The sequence below is a fragment of the Cibotium barometz genome, chromosome 45 (genome assembly GCF_041138505.1).
Source record: "Cibotium barometz isolate CiBa-2024 chromosome 45, ASM4113850v1, whole genome shotgun sequence".
Taxonomy (NCBI): Eukaryota; Viridiplantae; Streptophyta; class Polypodiopsida; order Cyatheales; family Cibotiaceae; genus Cibotium; species Cibotium barometz.
Genome location: NC_141090.1, coordinates 22,878,756 through 22,884,633, shown reverse-complemented (window position 1 = coordinate 22,884,633; position 5,878 = coordinate 22,878,756). Strand labels below are relative to the sequence as shown.

At 42.9% G+C, this 5,878-nt stretch overlaps 1 non-coding gene across 1 annotated transcript; it reads right to left on the bottom strand.

Moving 5' to 3' along the window:
• Window positions 1-432: 432 nt before the first annotated feature.
• On the bottom strand, window positions 433-657 carry LOC147612532 (small nucleolar RNA U3). Its single transcript, XR_015263579.1, has one exon. It is a non-coding gene; the product is annotated as a small nucleolar RNA U3 (small nucleolar RNA).
• Window positions 658-5,878: the final 5,221 nt, after the last annotated feature.

Below are 5,878 nucleotides of genomic sequence, written 5' to 3'. Positions count from 1 at the left end.
ATTTTGTATTTACTAATATATGTACTTAACACATGGAGATAGGGAGGACTCCTCCCATGGGTTGAGGAGGCCACCTCGCCAATGATGAGTGTGATACAATTGTCTGAACCGCTTTGGTCAACATGTCTAAATGAGCTTAGGAGGTTGAGGTATAAGAAAGGGGATTTATGTAGTGCAATAGTGTCTATAAATGTGTTTGGGAGGAGTGAAGGAGCTTAGTGGTGGTGGTTAACCACACTGGAATGACATGAAGGGGCACATTCCGAATGAAGGTCGGCGGGTAAGTGTGAGAGGCTGGCTGGCTGGCCAGCAGCCAAAGAGAAACGGTGGTGGGATGCCGCCCAGACACACGACGGGGAAGAAGCGAAGCAGTTGTTGTTGGGCTTTGCAAAATATATATATATATATGCCAAAAATGGCGGGTGGGGAAAACACCCGTCAGATCGCTCAGCAGCCTTCACCACCGGCGGAATGAGCACGGCGGGACGGTCATCAAGGCGCAGGGCGGAGGGCGGGGACACCCAGCAGCCCTGGCAAGTTATTCACGCTCTGGCGGCTGAGCCTCCTTTCGTCTTCCGGGCTGTGCGACTTGTCAGAGCAGGAATGCTCAGGCAAGATGTACGGACTATAGAACAGATCCTGTTCAAGTATAGTCGTGCTAGATGAGTAGTCCCCCGTCGAGCCCATAAAGGTAACGCTTAAGCTGGCAATCTTGCTATGTGGGTTTTTCACCCCTCTATCTCCGCACCTTATGATGATTAAATTGCGTGTCATAGGCTAGGGCTTCAAATACAACCAATTTCCTCGCGCACCACACCTCCTCCTCCTCCTCTCATATGCAACATTAATGGCGAGCTCGAGCATATCATGACATTGCTATCACTGATGACTGCGTGTGGTGGTGAGATCAAATCACGATGTGTTATAATCTATGTACCATGCTATCGACCATAATATTCTACGGCCTCCATGTGAGCCCTTAGACCCCTTTCAAAGCCTTATGCTTCCCAACATCTACACAATCATCGTTCTAGGTATAGCATGGATCCATGGAGCGTTCGCGCACGATCGTAGTGGGAGGCCCTTCACCGTTTTGTACATGGGCTGTGGTTTATGCTCTTTGGGATATGGGGAGTTATTGTTTGTGCAGTCCACTAGAACGCTCCAATATCATGTGACTTTTACCTCTCATGCACCACCCTTTCTCGTCCTCCACCCACATAGGTAAATCAAGGATGCACTAGGGCCACATAGGTGGTAGGGTTTTTGTAAGCCTTGGGAGGCTTTTCACATTCGCCTTCTTGCAAAATAATCGCAATCCCTCCCTTCCCATTAGGACTCGTTTCTAAAGGCCTCCAGATGTTAGGAAACTTGGGAAAATCACGAGTCCCACCTTGTAAAGATTTTTGGATTACCTACAATGGTAAGTGTCTGCACACCAAGTGCCCGTAATGGATGCATTTTGTTACTCGAGTTGAGGGGCTCTGCATCATTTTGATGAGCTTGGCTTCCACCTAGATTAAGAATGAGACGTTGTTGGTTTTTAAGCCATCTTGTGCTGGGACAATCTTCACACTACTGTGCTCATCATCAGAGACTTCATCGAATTATAGGGAAGTTGGGATTCCATCATGCAAAGGCTGAGAAGAAGAGGGTAGTTCTTGGATTTGCTTCTGAAGCTGCTCTTGCTCTTGCTCTTGCTCTTCTTTAGTCCGTGTGTGCTCTATCTTAGCTTTTCCCTTATCTTGCTTTTTGGGCACCCATACCTGTTTTGGTGTGATTTGTTGATGCAAGATTCTTGAGCGTGATGATGATTTTGTTAACTTTTCTTTCCTCGCTCTAGGAGGGTTGCATCTTTTAATCCCACCTTGTAAAGAGTGAGAAAGACAGCTAGGTTGCACAGGTAAGCCCAGGGATCTATGTTTGCACCTCTCTTAGAACTTGGTGCTACCCAGGGTTTCGCTCAACTGTTGGTTTCTGTTTGAAGAAGAAAACCTGCAGAGGTGGTTGTAGGGTCAGCTAAACATCAGGGTCAGTCACTTGAAGGGTCAAACTAGTCTTTCTGGGTTGAGAGGAAGCTATTTTGAGTCAGGTCTGATAGTCAGAGGTCTGTGAGGGCCAATCACATAGTTTTAATGCTGGAGAGTATTTAACAGAGTTAGAGGGAGTCAGGTGCTGTCAGATTAGGAGTTGCAAGGCTAGATCATTGTTGATTCTTAGGTGTCTAGGGGTTTGTAAAAGTGTTAGAGGAAACAAGAGTGGAGAGTTCTGAGTCAGGTAGGAGTCAGCTGATAGTTGGAAGTGGTGTGGGGTGACAGATTCAGTAGAGTTCTGGACCAAAGGATTTGAGAGAGTTGATGGTCCTGGAAGAAAGTCCGTGAGTCTAGAGGACAAGGATTTGATAGAGGTCAGCAAACAGTTAGCTCAATCAAAAAACAGTTAGTAGAGCAGCTGAACTGAGAGAGTTCGAGTCAATTCAGGTCAGCAGAAGGTCAAAGGAGTTAGCTGAGGAGTTAAAGATCAGACTTGTTCAGAGTTAGATCTGACCTAGGAGGACATTTAGGTGAGACAACTGATTTAGATTGAGAAAGTTCAGGCGGTTGGCTGAATGAGCAGAGGCTCAAGGGATAACTGTAGGGTTGCTAGATGTTCCGTGCTGTATGTTTTCAGTGATTTAGATGCTATAAAGGAAGATATTGTTTGCTCTTCCCAACGCCCTTTTTGGCACCCTTATTTGGCTTCTTCCTTAGGAGTATCCTTGGGCTATTAGTGATATTTACATGGTCACCCATCCTTGTGTGGTTGGATCACTATATGGCTTTCTATTTCTTCTCTGCTTAGGGATCCACATCAGCTTGTCATCAATTTTTGTCGGCATTTTAGGGATACTCTGCTTTGGAATCCACACCTGTTTAGGGTTTTTTTTCTTGGGCTTTAGCTATTTGGTTGGCTCATAATTAGGTTTCCTTGGTGTCTTCGATACCCACATTTGCTTCATCCTGGTTCATTGGGACTTTTTGAGAAACCGAGGTAGCAGGATTGGACGTATTGGTTGCTAGCATTTGGTTTCTTTTATGGTGCCTCCTTGATTTTTAAAGAAGATTTCATCCTTTGGTTGGGATTTTAACTCCTTTACTTTTGGTTTTAAGGATGTGATGGGGGTTGATTAGAGGCTTTGAGTTTATGAATAATTGCGCTTACCGGCTGAATGGGACCTACTTGTAGTAATGTTAGTAACTTTTGTATATCAGTAGAGATCTCTATCCCAACTCTTTTGTGCTAACTTGATTGTGGTTGTCCTCATGGTCCAATCAATGTTGCAGTCATGTTTAACAATCCATCCCCTTCCAAGGATGATCTCTTTAAGTATTATACATAAAAACTACCTTCCACCAATGGGATAAAAGTTGATGTGGAACTTAATCTTTCACATCCCTTTACATTCATTATAAAAACTTGAGACTATTTGTACCAAAGCTTTGGTCGGATCAAGGGCAGGTTTCCCATATGAGACCCAAGTCTCATATAACTAAGTTTTTTCCTGCTCCTATATCCAACAAAGCAAGTTTGGCTATGTTTTTTTTGTTCACGAGGAAATCTAAGCACCTCACCAACATGCCAACGTGCTACTCCTTTGCAAGGCTCATATAAGGAGAGACTTTCTCATGAATTTAAGGATCACCAACCCAAGCAAATCATCGAAGAGCTTAGTGTTTAGGGACATGGATAAGGTTGGCTTTTGCAATAAGAAAAATCAGCCACATCTGCTATAATCCATGGAAAATTGGCATCACTAAATGCATTCTTTATCTCCAAAAACTCTAAATATCCTTCTAAATAATTTCTAAATTAATCTAGGGTATTTTCTTTCACCTAAAGTTTTTTTCTCTCTCTCTAACCCTAATCCCTTTTTCTCTCTCTAGGCTTTCCCTAAAATAATTGGAAAGCATCCTATTCTGGATGATTATTCCTTTGATGGCATCAATGGCCCTCCCCTTTATGAGAACACCCCTCTCTAACTGGATAGATCAAGGATCTACGACAACTTGTGGATGGATCGAGGATGGATAACAACTCATGGACGGACGAGGGATCATGGACGAACAGTGGCATGATGGATTGTAAACCATTCGATAACTTCATCCAAGATCGAGCTGTGAGGCTTGCATGCATGGGGTATTGTTGCACTCCTGTTAAGAATGTACATACCTGTGTTAACTGCCTTAGTCCAAAAGGATTTAAGTAGATTCCTATTATTAAGCATACTCCTTTCCATCTCAACATTAGCACAATTCTTGTGCTATGCAACACCATTTTGCTGCAAAGTGTGAGAGGTAGTGAGTTTTCCCTTTAGGTATCACCGTCTACCCATAAAGATGTTCTAGATGATTGTGTAGCAGTTTCCCCACCTCCAACGCCCATCCGGGCTCATCTTGCCCCCCCCCCCCCCCCCCACCCAATGTCTAGACAATTGCGATCAATCATGAAGATCTCAACGATGCACGACTATTGTTTCGTGTACCTTTTTCACATAAATACTAAAACAACCTCACGGGTTTGACCTCTTCCTCCTCATGATTGTTATGCATTTCAGCCATGTGGATAGGTATAATACCTTTCCTTTGCTTTTCTTTTTTTGCCCCAGCTTTAGCTTCCCATTGGGATCGTCTCTTCATCTTAGTCTCATGTTTTCTCTTTTTTTTGAGCCTTTGTGAATGGCTTAAATTTATTCATAAGACAGTGGCCCATAGTATTTTCTAAGTTTGCTCCCATTGAGGAATCCTTCCATTTGTACTCCATCAAGAATTTCTAGATGTGATGTCCCTCTAGTTGTGAGTTTGTAGATTCTGAAAGGACCCATCCCTCTCAACTTTAAATTCCTTTTATTTTTGTTCAGGTTATAAAGTAGAACTAGGTCCCCTTCCTTGAACCTCTTGGTTTTGATATTGGCATCTTTTCCTTCTCTTTTTCTCGGCATCCATGCCCACCACACTGAGTATAACCTTGCTTCATTAAGTTTCTGGATCTCTATGAGTCGTTTAGACAACTCACTGTCCGCTCATTCCATTTGCTATTCTACCCTCCTCAAGGTTTGGGATCATGAATTCAATCGAGAGTATGGCATCAAGTCCAAAAGTCCAAAGACTAGGTTATATGATGTAGTCCCAATTGAGGTTTTATAGGCAATTTTGCAAGACCATAAAGTGGATGAGAGCTTATTCTCCCAATTCATCCTTGATGCCTCAACTGTCTTTGTAAACACAGTGCATAGGAGCTTCTTTGTAAGGACAATGCATAGGACCTTGTTTATTCTTTCAACATAGGGCCTTGCTTATGCTTTCATTCCATTTGCTATGTTACCTTCCTTGAGGTTGGGATCATGAATTCAATCGAGAGTACGGCATCAAGTCCGAAAGTCCAAAGACTAGGTTATACGATGTAGTCCCAATTGAGGTTTTATAGGCAGTTTTGCAAGCCCATAAAGTGGATGAGAGCTTATTCTCACAATTCATCCTTGATGCCTCAACTGTCTTTGTAAACATAGTGCACAATGCATAGGACCTTGTTTATGCTATCTAGTTTTTTGTGGATAGTACACAGAAGACTTGTGGTTACTACCATCATGGAATGAAGGGATGTAATGCATGAAAAATATGAGTAATCACCATGTAAACATGATGCCTAAGTGTGTTTAGTCTGTCACCAAGAGAATGGAAATAGCCTTCCACAAGCCAAGAGAGAAGCCATGAGCTCCAAGAAACATAAGTTTCCATTTCTAAAAATGATCATCAAAAGTTACAACCATGGTCCAAGTCCCCTCTTTTATACATGGACTTGTCCCATTATTAACCCTATTGAATAAAGTTCCTACTTTATT